The sequence below is a fragment of the Triticum aestivum genome, chromosome 3B, assembly GCF_018294505.1.
Source record: "Triticum aestivum cultivar Chinese Spring chromosome 3B, IWGSC CS RefSeq v2.1, whole genome shotgun sequence".
Lineage (NCBI taxonomy): Eukaryota > Viridiplantae > Streptophyta > Magnoliopsida > Poales > Poaceae > Triticum > Triticum aestivum.
In genome coordinates this window covers 12,252,564-12,273,121 of record NC_057801.1, presented here as the reverse complement: position 1 = coordinate 12,273,121, position 20,558 = coordinate 12,252,564, and the positions used below count along the sequence as shown (strand labels likewise).

The following is a 20,558-nucleotide window of genomic DNA, read 5'->3' as shown; positions in this document are numbered from 1 at the left end:
GGGTTCACCGTCACAGGATCCACAGGTTCCCCGTTGACCGGCTTCGGGCGGGTAGCGTCCACATAGGGAGCCCCGTGATCGCCCCCACCAGCCTTCAGGTTCGCCACAGACGCTCCGGACGCGATCCCCACAGGTAGCATGGGAGTGGTCAGCGCCGCTGCCCTTTTCAGTGTTGCAGGTCGCCGGGTTGGTGCACGAGCTCGGTCAGGAGGATCACATGCCTTATCTTGCGGCTCCTTGATCGCCCTAGGATTTCTTGAATTGGCTGTGTCCTTCCCATCACTTCCCTTAACAGACCCATGCCGTCGATCGAACACAGCGCGGCCCATACGTTCCTTACCAATCTGATCTCCAACAGTATCGCCAGGAACACGAGGATTCAGCAGTGCGAAGGCGGACGAGGCCGCAACAGGGCCATAGCACAGCCGGGCGGCACGCATGGCAACATTGCCGGCAGAGACGAGACCAAGGTCCCGCAGCGGCGGCAGCGGCGGCAGGGGGGTGGCCCCTGAGTCGCCGAAACAAATCTGATCTTCAGCAGGACCGCCAGGAACACGAGGGTTCCGCGGTGCGAGGGCGGACGAGGCCGCAGCAGGGCCATAGCACAGCCGGGCGGCGCGCATGGCAACATCGCCAGCAGCGACGGGACCAAGGTCCCGCGGTGGCGGCGGCGGCGGCAGCGGGGGAGTCGCCTCCGAGTCGCCAAAACCTAACATTGTCATCCCGAGGTACCTAAAAGATTTTCTAGGTCAAAGCATGCCTCAATACGATTACCCCTTTCTTTTCTTGCACTTAGTCCACTTTCATTAATTGGCCATGAGATTTGACCAGGTTTGCTGTTCCAATCAATGCATCGACTCTCTCTTGCTAACCTTTTAATTGAATAAAAAACATCGACAGACATGTTTTCACATGAAATCACGCCCATGTTGGGAATCTTCAAAGGTGCGCCTTTATTATTGAGGGGATTTCACGTCGAACGAGGGGTATCCAAAATGTATCGCAGAAGTATCCTAGGAGTATCAAACATTATTTTCTTTTTTTAATATCAAAATATCCAGGGATACTTACGGGATATGTATCGGGAAGTATCGGGGCAGTATCCGGCTGGATACGCGCACTTTTTGAAGTATCCGCGCAACATAGTCATACAATGGAGAGTCGGTTTTCGCAGTACAATATGTTGGAAGAGCATGCTCAACGGATGCCATGGAATGGTTAGAAATCATATTTGCACATTATACTGACACATTATTCTGTTGTTTGAATTGATCGTTCTCACTGGGGTCCTTGCAGCGAATGAGCAGGCGGGTGGTGGATCACCCACCGTTGCCAATGCCGAATTTCCTAGTAGTCGAATTTCCTAGTAGTACCAGGGCCAATGGCGAGAATGGAGAAGGGTCCGGATCTGCCTAATTTCTACGAGGGTGAGAGATGGTGGAGCTCCTCTCCTCTTCCTCCTCCCTCGCCGCCGCCCAAGGGCACGGCCAGGCGAAGCCTTGCCGTTGCCGGCGGCGACGGGGGCTCGTGTTCCTCCCGCTCGTGTGGAGCTGGCGCGGGACGGCGCCCCCGGGCCGGAGCGTGGCGCCGGGCCGGACGCCACGGCGGGTGGTGGTGGCGCTTTGGCGGTTCTCTTCCCCCGCGGCAGGTGGCTTCATGGTCTGGTGCGTCGCGGTCGCCAGAGACGGCGGTGGCACGACCAGATGGGTTCGCGGCGGCACGGCCGGATCTGGGTCCTGGCGTGGGCCTTGGTCACTGGATTGCCGTCAGCGCGGTGGTGGGTGCGGCTCGTCGGCAGCTGGGCGGATCCATAGAGATTCTTCCCTTGTCTGGTCCTTGACAGCACGGGCAACTCCGGAGGAAACCCTAGATCTCCTTAGGATCGAGCGATGGCGGTGCTTTTGCGTCGTAACCCCTCTTCAGAGCATCGTTTTGGAGCTTACTCCCGTTGAAGGGATCAGCGACGCTGGCGGCGCACGTCTGGTGGAGCAACTTCCGATGAAAATCGCGCCGACTACGGTCATGGTAGACGATGGCGGCGTCTTAGATGACGTTCCCTTGTCGAGGCATCGTCGTTGCAGTTTGCTTCTTCAGGCTCGGGAGGCTCCGGGGGAAACCCTAGACCTGGATCTCCCGGATCGGATGATGATGGCGTTCTTAGTAGCGTTTTCCCTCATGGGGGCATCATTTTGGAGCAAGTGATGGCTGAAGGTGACAAGAGGAGGAGCGGTGCTTCATCACACACATTGATGGTGTCGGATCTCGATGGCACGACGCTCTGGAGATTAGGCATCTGATGTGCGATGATGGACTCGCGCAGGAGGTCGACGCTGTCTGGCGTTGTGGTGGAGTCGGCGGCAGCTAGACCGGGCAAGGTTCATGCAGCAGTACAACTCTGAAGATGGATTGATGGCAGGTGGCTGCGGCGGCCTCATACCCGGTAGGCGTCCTGGTTGAGGAGCACGCCGGACTGGTAGGTGCCCATACCCGGCAGGCGTCCTGGTTGGGACCTCAGGTCTTAGATGTTAGGTATGGCTGTGAGGTCTGTTTGGTATTAGGCCAAGACTATCAGCATCCCTTCATTATTTGGATAGGAGTAGTGACACTTTTGTTGCCTAGACGGTGGCTTCAAATTACTGTTGTATGACTTTGTAAAGTTTTGTGTGAATAATTAATAAAGTGACTGCATGCATCGTTCAGATGCAGAGGCCGGGGTTCCTCCTCCTTTTCTAAAAAAAATTCACACGATTTTTTGTGCTATTGTTGTGTGCGGTTCACATAACCCACGCTTGTTATACGCTGGTTGTAATTAGCATCATGTTTATAGGAAAAGAGAAGGGATTGTGATTATGTGTTTTCTGTGCGCTTTTCACTAGACAATACTCTGTATACGAAATTCCTTTTTTTTTGTACATGTATCCAAAATCCCTAATACTGAGAAGACCGTAATGACACATCTGATTGTGATAGCAATGATTATTGATAAAGTAAGCATAACCGTGTGTGTCTCATTTTCCATGTGGATCCTGATTCATGAACACATTCTTTTTGATAAACGACTATTTTCTTTTTAACCCAAAATGTAGCATCAAGCAACCTTGTCTCTCTACACAAGTTGAACACATGTTGAAAACTTGAGGAGGCACCACAGTTGCTCAAATAGAAATGCAGACGACTACTGTTTTATAAGTTCGGCCAACATTTTCTCTCAGCATCGCGTTAGCTCTGTCTTTTATGTCGAACTAGGTAGCTTTGAAGGTGAACTGGTTGGTGCGTAGCATTGGTCACCTTCAAAGCTACGTAGTCGCCACCCTTATATATACTGCTCCAACTTCACCATTGTAGACATCATCTTACATTTGTTTTAATTTGTCTGTCGGGTAGCGCCTTCCCCTAAAACAAAAGCTTGTTGTGTAGCACCTAGTTTAGTATATCATTGCAAAGGGAGAGCAGGAGAGTTGAAAAAACATGTGGGAACAGGAGGGTTCAGGAACATGGGTAGAGCAACTGGTCTCTTCAGTGCAGGGACGGAGCCAGCGCCCAGCGACCCTGGGCACTTTCCCGGGCTCGATGCGTTGGCGATGTTGTACGACGTCCTGTTTTAACTTGGCAAATCCGCCAGTAGGTCATGGTTTCCCGGGAAAAATTGTTTTGGGCTTCTCTCGGTAGTGGGCATAGTGAGAACTAGCGATGGACCTTGGCCTAGAAAGCCCCAAGCGAGGAACGCCTGTTCGTTTATTCGATATGTAGATCGCTCGAACTCCCAACCTTTTCGGCTGTTCACCCCATGACTGCCTAGCCCGAAGACCGACCGGCGACTGGTAGCGGCTAGGCTGGGCGGCTGGGCGTGTTGCTGCCAACGGGAAAGTTAGCGACTGGATACAGGCAGGAATGGCATGCAACCTCCACTACTCATCCTCTCCCTCGTGATTAGGTAAATTTGCAAACTGATTTGGCCATCCGAGTAATAGATTTTTTTTTGCGAAAATCCGAGTAAATAGAGTTGGGGCTTAAATTTGATGCTTGTACGTCGGGAAGCCTAGTTTATGATTTAGAGATTTTGTTCTTAATAGCTGACTGTTAAGTTTCAATTTTGGAGAAGCTGAGGTTTTTGGTTAATAATAGAACAAGCGCTCACAACCCGTTTTATCTATCGGTTTTGCTGGAACTCAGCTAGCTGAGTTTTATTTATGGTCTCAGTCACTTTTCTGACCGTGCGATCGCCACGCATGATATTGTGTCGTCGTTGTGCGTTGCCGAGGCTGCGGTCTCGTACAGGGGGCAGCCCATGTGCATGAGTGCTTGCTTTTGTTTTCTGTCTACGGAGCTGGGCTACGTGGGTTTTTTTTTTACCCAACCAAAAAAAGAAAAAGGATGATTCGAAGGATGTGAATTGTTTTTAGCTGTTTGCATTCCTCCTTTGAATCGTACAGGGGAAGCCCTTGTGAATCGTTGCTAGCTGTTTGCATGTTATTGTCATTTTTTTTTTATTTTTTTGAATCATGTTATTGTCATTTGTTGACCGTAGGTGCCATGGTCAGCTCTTTTCTAACGACTTTCCTTTTCAGTTTTTTTATCCCCTGATTAATTGTTTTCTTCTGAATTAATTGCTATTTTTATTTTTATTTTATTTTTAGTTTTTAAAATAGTAGAAAATTGTTCCACTATTTTCCTTTTCCTAATTAAGTGTATTCATTTATTTCAGCCTAATATTTATTTCGTTACAATAGATTAAAGATTGACTGTTTAGGCTTTCACTTTTTTTGTGTTTCTCTTCCTTTTTATTTTCTATATTTTTCATTTTTTGATTTTCATATATCATTTAGTTTTTACATTTTATTTTTCATTTTTGTTTAATATTTTTTGCGTCTTCTTTTGTTTTCCTTCTTATTCTAATGACATCATTACTCAAGTCGGGTCACAACTCCAAGTCTAAATGTGGTCGCAATTGGAAGTTTTCAAGTGGGGTCGTAATTGCAAGTATTCAAAGCCGGGGCGTAACTGCAAGTTTTCAAATGGGGTCGCAACTGCAAGTTTTCAAGTGGGGCCGCAACTGCAAGTATTCACAATCGGGATGCAACTGCAAGTATTCAAAGTCGGCTCGCAACTGCAGGTGTTTTACTGTGGTCACAACTGCAAGTTTTCAAGTGAGGTCATAAATGCATATTTTAAAATGTGGCCGCAACTACAAATATTCAAATTCGGGTCGCAATTGTAAGTATTCAAATTCGGATCGCAAGTGCAAGTATTCAAAGTCGGGTTGCAATTGCAAATTTTCAAGTGAGGTCGCAACTACAAATTTTTAAATGTGGTCGCAGCTATAAATATTCATAGTCGGGTTACAACTCCGAGTTTTTAATGTCAAGTTGAAACTGCAATTATTCAAAGTCGGATCGCAACTGCAAGTTTCCACAGTTGGGTCGCAACTGCAAGTTTTCAAGTGGGGACATAAATGCATGTTTTTAAATGTGCCCGCAAATGCAAATACTCAAATTCAGGTCACAATTGTAAGTATTCAAAGTCGGATTGGAATTGCAAGTATTCAAAGTCGGGTTGCAATTGCAAGTTTTCAAGTGAGGCCGCAACTACAAATTTTTAAATGTGGCCGCGACTATAGATATACAAAGTTAGATTGCAATTGCAAGTTTTCAATGTCAAGTTGCAACTGCAAGTATTCAAAGTCGAGTTGCAACTGCATGTTTTCACAGTTGGGTCGCAACTGCAAGTATTCAAAATCAGGTCCCAACTTTAAGTTTTCAAGTGGGGTCGCAACAGAAAGTTTTCAAAGTTTTAAACGGCAACTACAAGTTTTTTAGTGGGTTGCAACCGGAAGTTTTCAAGTTGAGGTCACAACTGCAAGTTGTAAATCAATCGCAATCGCATGTTTCAGATCCGGCAGCAATTCTTTAAAAACATTCTTGGCCATTTTTCTCTTAAATATAGTTACTACTCATAGTCTTTTAGGGTCGATTTTTCTTCTCAATGCGTCTCTTTTTTCAGTCCAAAGTCACGTGATGACAACCTCATCTAAAATGGTTTTTCTTTTGTATATATGTGTAGTAAATAGCTAATGAAAATCTGGCCCAACCCAACAAGAAAAAGAGACGCTAGACAAAGAAGTACGTAGCGACCAATCCCCCCCTTTTTTTGCCAGGCAAAACCATAAACACTACAAAAACAGAGCAAAAAAGCCCAACAGATGTGTGCGCCAAACCACTTGGGCCTCCAGGCTTTGTAAAAGGAATAACAGAAAACAAGCCAGGGAAACAATAAACGGGCTTCCGTCCAAACTCAAAAACAAAAAACGGGGTGACACAACTAGTTGATGACATCAGCTTACATCAGGTGATTGAGACCATACTATAACTCAGCTAGCTGAGTTCCAGGCGGTCCCTTTATCTATTCCCACATCGATTTACCAGTCCTAGAAATTCGTTATGGATAGAAGGTCCGACAAGAGAAAAGAATAAGGGGTACTAAAAAAGAAAATTTTGGACTTTCTGCCCACGAAGAAATAGTAGTCGGCCTTTGCGAGGTATGTTGAAACCGAATCTTCATGCTGCATTAATCATGATACCAATGCATGTTCAACCGGAGTTGTTATAAGAGATGATAAAGGGTAAATAATCTATTTTAAACAATTGCTCAAACCAAACTCACTGCCTGAAGGATGGAGGAAACATAAGTGTTTTATCTAAGATATCCCAGAAGTCCTTTCCTTTTCATGAGGACATTCGAGCATCGCATTATTTCGAGAGCAGCTAGCACAACGTATCTATCTGAGTGCCCCATGAAAAGATTTTCAGTCTTGAATCGGCAATCAAAATGTGAATGATATGCAACCGGAAACAGAAGTACAGTCACACCAGTTCACTTCAAAATTACAATTGTATTTTCACTCCATATTAGTGCAGATTTGTGGTTCGGAAGTTTAAGGCTATCTTACATGTTCTCTATCTGAACATCCGATTGTGATTTCCAAGTTAGACACTTAGGCTGAAGTTTGCCCAGGCTAAACAAAATTTCTGGCTCCGCCACTACTTCAATACTGAATGAAGTTAAGCTAGAAGTTGCGGCATTATCTCAGATGGACAGGTCTAGAAGTGATCGATGGTTCTAGTGTTTCTAGATGAATGCCAGTAGGCTCATTCTCGTTTTCCAGGTGGATTCTGGAGGTCAACCAATGACCTCGTGGTCACAAGGCAACAACTTTTACCACTGCGCCAAGGCTTCATGGACTTGACGACTCTATAAGAAAATAAAATGGATTAGTTATTTATGTGCTTCACTTGACAATACTATTATATCTGATCTCTTTTTATATAGTTTGCACCTGTATCCAAAATCCCCAATACTGAGAAGATCCTAATAACATAGCCGTTTGTGATGTGGCTCATAGAGTGATAAATCAGCATATATGTGTGTGACTGTGTGTCTTCTTTTCCAAGTGGATTCTCAAGGACGATATTTCACTTTTGTTAGTTTGCTGGTAACTCACATCTGCTTAAACGCCGTCGATGGTGTGCTTGTGGGGGTGGATCTCTGAATTTGCGTGGAGGTTGGGTCCTGGTGTGCTTGTGGGGGTGGATCTCTGGATTTGCGCGAAGATTCGATGATGATGGCTGTGTCTCCGGTGTGCTGGTCCTCCGTGGTCGAGGTTGAAGAGTTACCGTCCACCATGGCTGTCTATACAAGGGTGATGGCTCTTGGAGGAGCGGCAGTGATGGAGGCGTGCTCTCAAGCCGCCCTTGGCGTGCGTGATCTTCGTCGGGTGGTCTGTGTGGACCTCGTTGTAATTTATTTACTTTAGGATGCTTTGTACTACATCTGAAGTTTTAATATAATCCCGAGGCCTTTTTCACAAAAAAGTTCTCCTTGTGAAAATGCAAATAGTTTATCAGCAAGCTTCTATTGAAAAATACACCTACTAATTACGTACCAGAATGGGACAAGAGCTGCAGGTAGTACAGCGGCTTCCCTGCAGACGAGCTTTTATGTGGCACCGGTGTAGTCTTTTGTGAATCTTGCGAGTTCGTTTAGATTGACATCGTGATGGCAGGGAATGCTGCGTGTATGAATCTGGAATATATCTTCACGGTCAGCTTCATCTGGCGGCTGAAGATAAGCAGTCTATCGAAACAACCTAGTGCATACATCATTCATGAAGTTAAACCAACATAATACAGAAAACATTGCATGTGTAACCCAAGGAAGGAGCACAGGTGAAAACATTGAGTGAGGCGGAGATCTAACAATGGCGGTGGCAGAGGACATCGCCTCTCTCCTGTGGATCTGGGGTGTGTGGGGCCCCGAATCGTGTGGAGGCGCGCCCGATCCGATAGGCAACAGCGATGGCTGTGGTGCGGCGTCAGAGGCGACGCGGGCTGCGGGCGCGCCGGCCAGCCCTATTCGGTCGTCGGCAGCGGCGCGCCATCTGCCTTTGGATCGACGTCGGTGGCGTGGAGGGCCTGGTGGTTGCGTCGGCGGCACCTCCGGTCAGATATGTTCTGATCGGTGCAGTTGGCGGTGGTGGTCATCTCTTTCATCAGAGGTGGTCGGCCTACGGCTGGGTGATCGGATCTCGAGATTCGTTATCTAGTCCCGGCTACGAGTCGGGGAGATATAGTTGCTGGTGAAAACCGAGCTGTTGGCGGGCGATGGTGGGGTTTTGCACCGTTACCTTGATGAAGGCATCATTTTGTAATTGTTGTCGACTCACTCATGCTACTTCGGGGGAAATCCTAGGATCTGGTCTTCCAAATCGGACGATGATGGTACTACTGGTGCCGTTTCTCTCTTGGGAGCATCGTTTGTGAAGCAGCGCTGGAAAATAGAGGCATGAGGTGGAGCGGCTTCGTCTTGCACGGAGTTTCGGTGGAGCTGTCAAGTCATGCCTAGCCGACAGGCGCTACGCTGAGTTATGCCTGGTTGGCAGGTGCTACACACGACAAATCTTCTAGAGTCTTCACATCTGGACGGACGAGCGCAGGGCAGTGGCACCGTGGTGGAGTCGCCGGATGTCTGGACTGGCAAGGATGATGCAGGTCTATCTCCTAATGGGTCAGTGGTCCAATGATGATGACGGCTTCTAAAATGTGTGCAGCAATGTGCGCTTTAGGTAGGCTGCACCGGCTGTTGGTCCGGATACGTTATGTGGATGGATCGGCGACGACACCGGTTTAGATATGGGGAGTAAGAGCACTCCACATTATCGAGTTTGTATGTGTGAGTGGTAGCTTCGGGTGGATTGATGTATGTTCTTGTTAGACCTTTGTAGAACAATTAATAAAGATGGCTTCATGCATCGATTGATGCAGAGGCAGGGGGTTTAACCTCCTTTTAAAAAAAAAGAGCACATGCCATAAAATACACTATAGCGGTTGGGGTGCGCCTTTGCGCGTCTCTCGTGGCGTTTTTGAGCAATTTGAGTTACAATTGTTAGTTTAGTTATATAACGTTAGGATATGTTTGTAGCTTAGACCGATCAATCTAGAAACAAAGATAAGGCCCGCCACTGCCTGATGACATCTTCCATATGTTATTTCTTGTAAAATATTTACCAGAGGGCACCGTATTGAAAGAATAATATTATTACAAGAGATAATATTAGCACTCAGTATAAAACCTCAGCATGTGCTCCCTGGTGCATCTTTCATTATCTGTAAATATAAGGCTTTCATTATTGAAACTAAACATATCCTAATATTTTGAGATGGTTGATCAAGGGAAGGAGGGGAGGGCCGGCTACAATCTAGGGTCCCCCCCCCCCCCTCGCGGGGGCGACACGGGATGAGCGAGGAGGTGTGTGTGGAGGGGGGGGGGGGAGTTTCTCATGATTTCCTTGTCTAGTGAGTGCTAATGAGCCCATTGGATCGGTGGTAGGTTTCAAATTGTCAGAGCAATACATTGTGAGCTTAATAGAGAAAGACCATTCTTTACGGCATGGATGATGTTTGCCTTGGGCCTTGTATTCAAGTGACTTGGGATCTTGGTGGTTCACATCGGCTTGAGGGCAAGCCAAATTTAAGGGGAGGGGATTGTCAGTGACCTACCCTATATTCAACTATTCGTCTTCCTCCTTGAGCTGTGTGCGTGTGTAATTCGGTTTGTGCTCTGAATTAGTTTCTAATTAAGTGAACTAGTAGCATGTTTCTAACACTCTTGCTTCTCTCAACCACCAGTATTGATTTACTACTAGTGCATTGTGTGTTACAAAAACCGTGTGCACATTGGAGGTTATGAATTAGATATAGATTACATTGTTCTAGTAGAGATAAAAAATCTCATTGTACCGCAAGTCTCTAGGTCATCCAAGTTTGTACCACTGTATATGCCAATTCCCACAAACTGAGCTTGATTAATGTCTTCTCATGCATCTATTTATAAGTTATAACATATAACAAAGCGGAAACTTCTTAGTTGTACACAACCTTTCTTGCCAATTTGAGATGTTGGGATGAAACGGTTAATGTATAGAACTTATAACAATGTACCAATTGCCACACATGGACATTCATCACATCACATGAGAGTACATAAATGCTCCACCAACCTTGTGGGATAATGATTTCCCCCTTGTATATATCACCCCGTCATCGCTGTGTAGATAGCACACCCTATTCCTCCATTTAGTTTTAGTGTGTAATAGCACACAAACATTGGAGAGAACATATGAGAGAAGAGCCAAAGATATGTAAGAACACACAGGATTGAGAGGCGTCGGGAATAGAGACGAGTCGAGTATTGGTCTTGGATCAAGTTATTCTGGAATACATAGCTCCAAAATCACAAGAACGAGGTGACCGAGTGGTACTAGCACCAAGCTTAGTACATCATTTAGGGAAACTCACATAAACAAACGAAAACAAATTGGGAGAGAAGAATCGAAGAGTTGAAAAAAACAAGCGGTAATAGGAGGTGAAAGAACATGGGATTGTTTTCCTTTTTTTGGATAAAGCTTGGATTTTTTTTCTGTGGATGAGTGAAGCTGGACAAGAAGTTTTGCTGCATCTTCCTAGCGAGAAGACGGATGTTGAAACTGCACTGCTTAGTGTCTCTCTTTTGTTTTTCAAGTGGATTGTGGGAAGTAGCAATTCCATCTCTCTCTCTCACCCTGCTCAATTCCTGTTGCTCCATGGCACAGCTTAAGAGCATCTGTACCCTGCCTTCTTAAATCCTCCTCAAATGTCCGTGGGCGTATCCAGTCCAGTCAGTGACCGCATTGCTGGCTTGAGGGGGCGGCCGCCTCGAGCCCCCGACTCGACTGGGCCCCAACAGGTACGTAGTGCATAGTCTTAAAATCACTAGTTGATGAGTACTCGTTACAAAGATCACTCCAACCTTCGAAGGAGTTTTCCCTTTTTTCGTAGATTCGTTTATTCAAAACGTTTTATCTCTTAAACCGTGTGTCCAAATCTTGAACTGCTTTCACTGTTGGATTCCTCGCGTCGAGATCTCCAAAACTAGATCCCATGTTGATAGGTTTTGACGAACTTTTTTTCTCAAAAAAACCGAACGAAGAAACCGAACCGGAAGCACGGGGTTTTCCCTTTCCGGAAGAGGCACACCCGTGCCTCTCACGAAATCACAACCATGCCTCTCGCGGAAGCAAAACCGTAACTCTTGCGGAAAGAAAAAAGAAAGAGAAAACGTGTTTTTTAGGAGGCACGGCCGTGACTCTCGCGGAAGCAAAACCGCGACTCTCACGAAAGGAGAAAAAAAAAGGCGTTTTTTTTTGTTTCCGAGAGGCACGGCCGTGACTCTCGCGAAAGCACAATCGTGCATCTCACGGAATCAAAACTGCGACTCATGAAAGGAAAAAAAACAGAAACATGTTTTTTCTGTTTCCGAGACGCACGGCCGTGACTCTTGCTAAAGCACAACCGTGCCTCTCGCGGAAGCAAAACCATGACTCTCGCAAAAGGAAAAAAACGGAAAATCCATTTTTTTTTTCATTTCCGAGAGGCACGGCCGTGACTCTCGCGAAAGCAAAACCATGACTCTTGCGAAAGAGAAAAAAACACGTTTTTTCGCGCAATTTTTTTTTCAGATTTTTTTATCCAAAAGCTAAGGAAGACTGGTGGAAAACCAAAACGTCGAAAATATCTGAAAAAAAAAACTTTTAAAAAGCCGAAACGCATGCGGAAAAATTAAATAAAATCTGGAGGGAGCGTCCAGAGCACGACATGTGGGGAATGGCTGAGAGCGCGAGAAGTGGCACTGATCGTTACGAAGCTACCAAAGGAGCGCTTGTTAACTAATTGCTCTCGCATAGTCTCTTTCAGAAGTGAAAACAAATCCCGCTGGGCCTCGCTCAGGTTCACATGAAAATAACGGCGGGGTGCGCCTTGCGTACGTAGGCATCGGCCCTAGAAAAAAAATAACTTAACGGAGGAGGCTGGAGGCATTGTGCGAAATCACTAATTGTGACCGAAGATCACTTTGATGGTTTGACCATGACTAGGGCGTTTCCTAACGGGCGCCTTAAGCGCCCGTTTCTTCTGTTGCCGCAAACGGGCGCATACCCCCGCGCCGTGCTGGGCCGGCCCGTTTTCATATTTTCCTTTTGGCACTAACCAACAGACCAACGTACCGATTGTGTCCAGTTATTTATTTTCGTTCTTTTATTTACGTAGGCCGTGAGAGCCCACCAAACCAGCTTCCCCTGCTGGCTTATTTCTGGGTGTTTTTTTTCTTTTTTTTCTGGTTCCTTTCTTCTTTTTCTTTTCTCATTTTCCTTTTTTACTTTTCCTAAAAATGCGAATTATTTAAAATTCATGAAATTTTTAAAATGGAATGAACTTTAATCAAATCGATGAACTTTTTTAAAATTTGATGAAAATTTTCAAATTCCATGAATTTTCTAAAACATGAACAATTATTGAGAACATGAATAAAAATTTATATACGACGAACAATTTTCAAATATACACTGAACATTTTTTCGGTGTACGACGAACAATTTTTAACTACACAGCGAACATTTTTGTTATATACATTAAAATAATGTAAAACATATTTATACATTTTTTTATATAAGATGAACAAATTTTATACATTGAACATTTTTGTAATATAACCTGAACAACTTTTAACTACACATTGAACAATTTTGTGATATGCGCTGAAAATCCATTTAAATACCCATTGAAGATTTTTTATGTACACTGAACAATTTAAAATATGAACTTTTTTCAAATTCGAATGAACTTTTTTGATATTGATGACCTATTTTTCAAAATTGATGAACTTTTTTTTAAATTTGTGTTTTTTAAAATCAATGATTTTTTTGGTTCGTTAACCTTTTCAATTCGTGATTTATTTTGAAATCTGTGAACTTTTAAATTTCTCCCCGAAAAAAATTACGTTTTCCCAAATCTGTGCGCAATAAATAGCGCGACTTTAATTATTCTTAACTCGTTCGCGATGGAAATATCCATGTACGATTGGTTGCCCTAGTGGTTAGGCGACTGGAACAGGTACTGGACGTCGCGTGGTTGAATCCTCACGGCAACAATCTTTTTAGGACATTTTTTGTCTTATAGATAAGGGGTGTCGTGGGCCGGCCCAGCAGGCGCGGCTGTGAGCGCCAGCTTCCTGAACCGGCGCACCATGACTAGGAGGCACGACCGCACCAAGTAGAAAGAGAACAGAACAACCTATTAGTAATTTCGCGATTGGACCTAACGCGGCTGCGTCACCCAGGTTGTTGATGGATTCGCGTGAGGCCTGATCGCCGCCGCCTGCAACTCCAGCCGCAGAGGCGGACATGCCCAATCATTGATACTCCTTCCGATCCATAATAAGTGCCGTGGCATTATCCGAGGGAGTAAATTTTTAGGGATAATTGATAGTACAAATTTTATTGGATTCATCTACTAGTAACTTTGTGCTAATATCTAAGGGTTTGTCTATGGCACATCTAGATGTGTCCTAGTTCTTGCACATCTAAATGACTCAATCAAACCAGAAAGAAACAAAAAGACAAAAGAAAATGGGACCTACACGAATCTTCGCGTAAAATCAATGTCATAAGACTAGACGTGCAATATTTAGGGCATATCTAGCTATGCTTTAGCAAAACTGAATATCCAATTACCTGAATTTTTTCCAGCGCCACCATGTCATCTAGAAAAGTGCGGTTAATGATGATAAGAGAAAACATATACATGAGTTGATAGAACCACAGTAAGGGTCCATCGGTCAGCTTTATAAGAGAACAAGACCTCATCCACGATGAATTGGTGTTAGTTGCTATGGAGGAACAAACTAGTCAATCTAGAAGAGGAGAATCCTACATAAGACAATGTTGACATCAACACAATTTATAACAATGTGAGTGACCATGATCTCATATTTAGTTCATCTCCTACATAATCTAGTATAGAAGAGAAACTTGCTTTTACTATGGATATTTATGAACCATGAATTAGGGTAATCTTAATAACAAACAAGGGATATTTCATATACAATATGCGTATTGAATCACATTTTTGCAGTGCTCCATGTTCTTGTTTCGCCCCCCCCCCCCCCCCCCCCCCCCCCCACCCCCCTCGGGACCGGCCCTGAGTGATCGGACAAGAAAGGAAAGAAAAAAAATGACCCAACCGAACCCCTCGTATCATCCCTATATGTTTGGACTGTCCGCAAACCCTCGTATTATGCTCAAAGTAGGGAGGATATGAGAGCCCGCGGACACGTCCGGTCAGTTCGCCATGTAGGACGCGGCCACCCTGGACCATCTTTTCTCTTTTCTCTCTCTCTCTCTCTCTCTCTCTCTCTCTCTCTCTCTTCATATATCCCAATCACATGCAAGTCACCCGACATATAAGGGAGAAAGTGAGGAGCATGGCTGCATGCACAGATAAAATAGAGGCTCAAAATTAACACGCCCGGATACGATTGGGCGCGTCCGCGAGTGTTTAGGGGCAGATTTGCTAAGTCCTGCTCCCGCATATCCCAAGAAGTCAGTGAATTAGTTCACCTCTGGTCGTGAAATTAACACTAAATTTATACTACTCCTATCGATTCATATTACTTGTCGCTTAAAAGTGACGGGTAATATGGATCAGAGAGGGTAATACTATTGCCCTCAAACCCGCCCTCCTTCCGTCTGTATATGTGAGGATTGACATGAACAAATTGTAGAAGAGACAAAGTGTTTTCCCTCCTTAAAAAAATTGACGAGAGAATGAAAGAAGAGTCAAACATATGTACTGTTAAATACACTCTACACGGGAATAGAAGACATCAAGAGACACAATTCTTTAAAGTAATCAGGTCTGGCATCGCATTCTTCTTCCTTCGTGGCGGCGCCGGCACGGTTGGACTGCTAGGAGCCTTCGGATCTGAGCCGGGCAGGGCCTGCAGCTTATGGGGAACATTGGGTGGCGAAGTGTTGGCATCTGGTTGTGGAGGTGTAGGTTGCAGTAGTGCCGGAGCCTGTGCTCGGTACATCAGTGGTTGCTGATCTGGTGGGTGGCCTACTCGTGCGTGGATCCAGCACGGCACGATTCCTCGAGCATTGGTCGGTTATCATAGGAGGGTTCTGTGAGGCGCTGCCCTCCTCTTCCTCCATTGACGGCGACGTGCCGTCGAGGCCGTCAGAATGCTACCACTAATCTAACACGATATATTGAAAGCACGAGCAAAGTAAATAAGGCAACTCAACAACGGATGTACTCATAGTTTGAGGAGGCAGTACTAGTTAATCATACCCACCGGTTGAGACAAACCCTGGCACTCGGGAGGGTTACTAATTAAGGTTATCCTCCATGCTACTCCGGGGGCAGCAACGCCGTTGATGCACCAGCATCGACACCAGTGCACAGGAAGCCCGCTCCAGCGCCACTGGGTTCCCCCACAGCCATCGGCGTCGCCATGTCCGAGGCCACGAATGCCATTTGGCAGCCAGGGTCCCTTCCAAGACAAGAGCCACAACCAACAGAAGGCTCAGCCGATGCATCTGAGACAGTCAAACTCTGCCGTGAATGAGCAGATGGACGAAGGATCACCCGCCGTTACCGGTGACGAGTCTCCTAGTAGCAGTGCTGCCATGGGCACCATGGCCGGCGCGGCCAATGGTGAGAACGGAGAAGGGGCTGGAGCCTCTTGATCTTGACAATGACGAGTATGTTGGACAGTTGGAGCTGCTTAGGTTTTGATCAGCCAGTCATATGATTTTCTGGGCTGTGGCTTTGTGCGGTTCACGTACCTATGCGTTGTTAATTAGTTATTGAAAACTATATATGATGGTTGTAATCAACAACACGTGTATAAGAAAAAAAAAGGATTAGGTATCTGTGTCCTTCATTTGAGAATACTATGAATATGAAATTATTTGTACTGAAAACATGTTAACGATGGCAATGATTATTGATACAATGAGCATGTCTGTGTGTATCTTGTTTTCCATGTGGATTATGAACGACGGCATTACTGAAAACATGTTGAAAGAGTGAAGACTCAATGAGATAATTTGTTCGTTTGCTGGTAACTTAGCATGTTCAAACCATGAAGTGAAGTAGAAACTGCTTAGCATAGCCAACTCTTTCACGGTAGCTCGAGCTTTTATGGCTAATTTGCTAGTAGCTTCTAATGTGAAAGGGTAGATTGTACAATTTATGTTGATTGATGACATACATATTGAATGCATGCTCCAAAGTTCACTTGTCTTTATAGTACTTCCCCTTTATATATACTGCTCACTCTTCACCAGAGCAGATATCACCCTACATTCTTTCACTTTATTTTAACTTGTCCGGTAGCACCTTCCCCTAAGAAACCTGGTTCGATATCACATAGCTTAGCATATAATGTAGGGCAAATCACATAAAACAAAAGGAAACTGATTTGAGAGGGGAGAACCGAAGAGTTGGAAAAATGTGGGAACATGAGGCTTCAGGTATGTGCGTAGAGCAATTGTTCTTACCGGTACTAAATGGACTTAAGCTAGAAGTCACGGCTTCATCTAAGATAGGAACATATGTTGAAATCACTTTAGTTCCTAGAAATACTAGGCGACTATCATTCAGTACCACTGGTGACAGTCGCCTAGTAGCACAATGGGCGGCACTGCCAACGAAGAGAATGGAGAAGGGTTTGGAGCCGTCTGATTTCGAAGAGGGCGAGAGATGTTGGATTCCATATGTTTTTCCACAGCCATTCATACCATTTTCTGTGTTGTTCCTGTGTGCGGTTCACATAACCCACACTTGTATACGCTGCTTGTAGTTAGTATCAAGTCTATTTACATAGGAAAAGGAGGAATTGTGATTATGAGTTATCTGTTTGCTTTTCACTGGACAAATAGTTTATGAAATTCGTTTTTTATTGTATCCGAAATCCCTAATACCAAGAACACCCTAATGAACACAATTGTTTGTGATACCAATGATTAGTGATAAAAGTAGGCATAACTGTGTGTGTCTTGCCTTCCGTGTGGATCCTGTGAACATGTGGATTTTGTGTGTTTATTGTGTGCATTCGGTTCACATATCAAATTATCTACACATTGTTAATTAGGTATTGGAAATAGTATGCCATGGTTGTAATTAACAGCACATGTGTAAGAAAAAGGGATTATATATGCTTCACTTGATGATACTATGGAGTATATAATTTTTGTTAACCTGTATGTAATATTCCAAATATTGAGAAGGTCTTTCTAACATAGTTGTTTGTGATAGTAATGATTAGTGATAAAATGAGCATATTTCTGTGTGTGCCTTGTTTTTCACGTGGATTCTGAACAGCGGCATGTTGAAAACATGTTGAGAGAAGGAAGACTTGAGGATGTATAAACCGTGAAGTTAAGTAGAAGCTGCTTAGGGTAGCCAACTTTTGCATGGTTAGCCCAAGCTTTTATGGCGAATTGGCTAATGGCTTTCAAAGTGAATGGGTAGGTGTGTACAATTTATATTAGTTGACGACATACATATTGCAACTCTGGGCATTGGATGTGGAAACCATATACAAGCGCCAACTCTCACTTGCGTTAATAATACTTCCCTCTTATATATACTGCTCCAACTTCACCAGAGTAGGTAGCACCTTACATGGATTCACTTTGTTTTAACTTGTTGGGTATTGCCTTCTCCTAACTTGTTGGGTAGCACCTGGCTTAGCATACCATGCAGCGGCAATCAAATAAACAAAGGGAAATGATTTGTGAGGGGAGATCAGAAGAGCGGAAAAAACACGTGGGAACAGGAGGCTTCAGGAGCATGTTTAGAGCAACGTCTCTTGTTTATCCATAATGAAGTTGAGCTACAAGCTGGGGCTTTTTCACAGAGAGAAGCATATGCTGAAATTACTTTAGTTATAACATGACTGAAAGTAGGCTCAGTATTGTTTTTCATGTGGATTCCGGAAGTCGAGACAGAAAGCTGTAAACCTAAATTTCCGTGACTCGCTGATGCCGTGTATCTGAAATTTCTTTTTTGTTTGCACATGTATGTGAAATCCCCAATACCGAGAAGATCTTAAATGACAAAGCTGTTGTGATATCACTGATTAGAGTGACAAGCATATATTACCGTGTCTTGTTTTCCACGTGGATTCTCAAAGGACACAAACTGAAATCATGTTGAATGAGCGAATACTTGAGGAGGCAGAGCAGCTTTTTTCCAACCGGGCTCACAACCCCTTTCCATTAATTTTGCAATCAACGGAAATACATCAGTCTTTATCCAAGTTCATCACCCAACTCAAAACAGATAAAATCTTCTTGCGCGAAATGAGACTGAAAAGGGGGGAGCGAGTTGGCGCATCACCAGAAAACCCACCGCGTGATGATCCTGGAACGGACCACCAGCCATGGGGCGAAAACCTGATGACACTTACAAGCCATCTGCTCAGAACACAAAGTATCAAAAAACAACCCAAAGAAGGCAGAGCAGCTGAAGTAGAAATGCAGATATTTTCAGTTTTGTAAGTTCGTTGGTAACTCGCATCTGTTTAAACAATGGAGTGGAAGTAGAAATCACTTGGTTTAGCCAACTTTTTCTTCATGTCTACAATAGTCTGTTTAAATATCGCCGTGATATGATATTGCTGATACGGCTGACAGCTTTGATGTCTACAAAGGTCAGATTGGTTAATCCCTAGCCAAAACAATGTATAAAAATGGTTTAATCTCTAGGCTCGCAAAGCAAAGAGAGAGGAGCTGATCTTGTTGCAAAAATGGTTTCCTTTGGATAGCAAAAGGTGATAAAAAAGAAATGTCAGAAGTGGGGTTTGAACCCACGCCCTCGTAAGAGGACCAGAACTTGAGTCTGGCGCCTTAGACCACTCGGCCATCCTGACTTAATTGTTTTTTCTGTAGTATTAGATGTATCTATAATGTAGCATCGCTTTTTCGTTTACAAGCTGTCCACGGATTGTCCCTAGCCAGAGCAAGCTCTATCACTACCATGGCCATCATCACTTGAAAAATTATGTTATTAATTTTCTCTGTTAACAGAAAAGTAGATATTTGTAAAGTTAACTGAAGCATTGGGTTCTCAGGCAGAGGTGTTGAAATCCTTGAGCGAGACCTGACATCATAAAAGGGAGAATCGGTTTTTGCAGTACAATCTGTTAGAAGAGCATGCTCAACCGGCGCCATGGAATGGTTACAAATCATATTTGTGCATAATACCGACACATTATTCTGTTGTTTCAATTGATTGTTCTCACACGGGTCCTTGCCGTGAATGAGCAGACGGATGGTGGATCACCCGCCGTTACCAGTGCCGAATCTCCTAGTAGCATGGTGGCCAACTGCGAGAATGAAGAAGGGTCCGGAGCTGTCTGATTTCTACAAGGGTTAGATTTTTTTTTTGAAAAGAAAGATTACCCCTGGCCTCTGCATCGATTGATGCATGCAACCATCTTTATTATTATTCAATAGAGTCTCACAACATGCATATATGGATTAACCCGAAGCCATCTATTTGGCGAACAAAGTCGCAACACCTACACCATTATAATGTGCCCGAACCGCATGAATGCGCACTATCTAATCTGGTGGCCTCATGCAGCTTTCCCGCATCGGGCCGAGTGCATCACCCGGCCCGGCCGACCAGCAGGGCGCACTGCATGTGCATGCTCTGGATGATCCGCCATCTTCCGCCGTCCCATCTTCATGAGCAATCAACGCATTCACCTTGCCAGGCCATACTGCTGTCGATGCCACCACAATGCCAGACAACGTCACCCTCCTAAATGTGTCCATCCACACGCGCCCGTCGCCGAAACTCCGCTACGCCACGCTGCCGAGACCCGCAGGGTGAGAGATGGTGGGGCTCCTATGGTTTTCAACAGCCATTGACACGATTTTCTGTGATATTGCTGTGTGCGGTTCACATAACCCACACTTGTTATACGCTGGTTTTAATTAGCATCACGTTTATAGGAAAAGAAAAGGGTTTGTTATTATGAGTTGTCTATGCGCTTTTTGCTACACAATACTCTGTATGTATATGAAATTCCTTTTTTCATTTTGTACATGTATCCGAAATCCCTAATACCGACAAGACCCGAATGGCATGTTGAAAGAGTGAAGACTCTAGGAGCCA

The 20,558-nt window shown here is 44.6% G+C and overlaps 1 non-coding gene across 1 annotated transcript; it reads right to left on the bottom strand.

Moving 5' to 3' along the window:
* Positions 1-19,221: 19,221 nt before the first annotated feature.
* On the bottom strand, positions 19,222-19,305 carry TRNAL-CAA (transfer RNA leucine (anticodon CAA)). Its single transcript has one exon. It is a non-coding gene; the product is annotated as a tRNA-Leu (tRNA).
* Between the last annotated feature and the right edge of the window lie 1,253 nt (positions 19,306-20,558).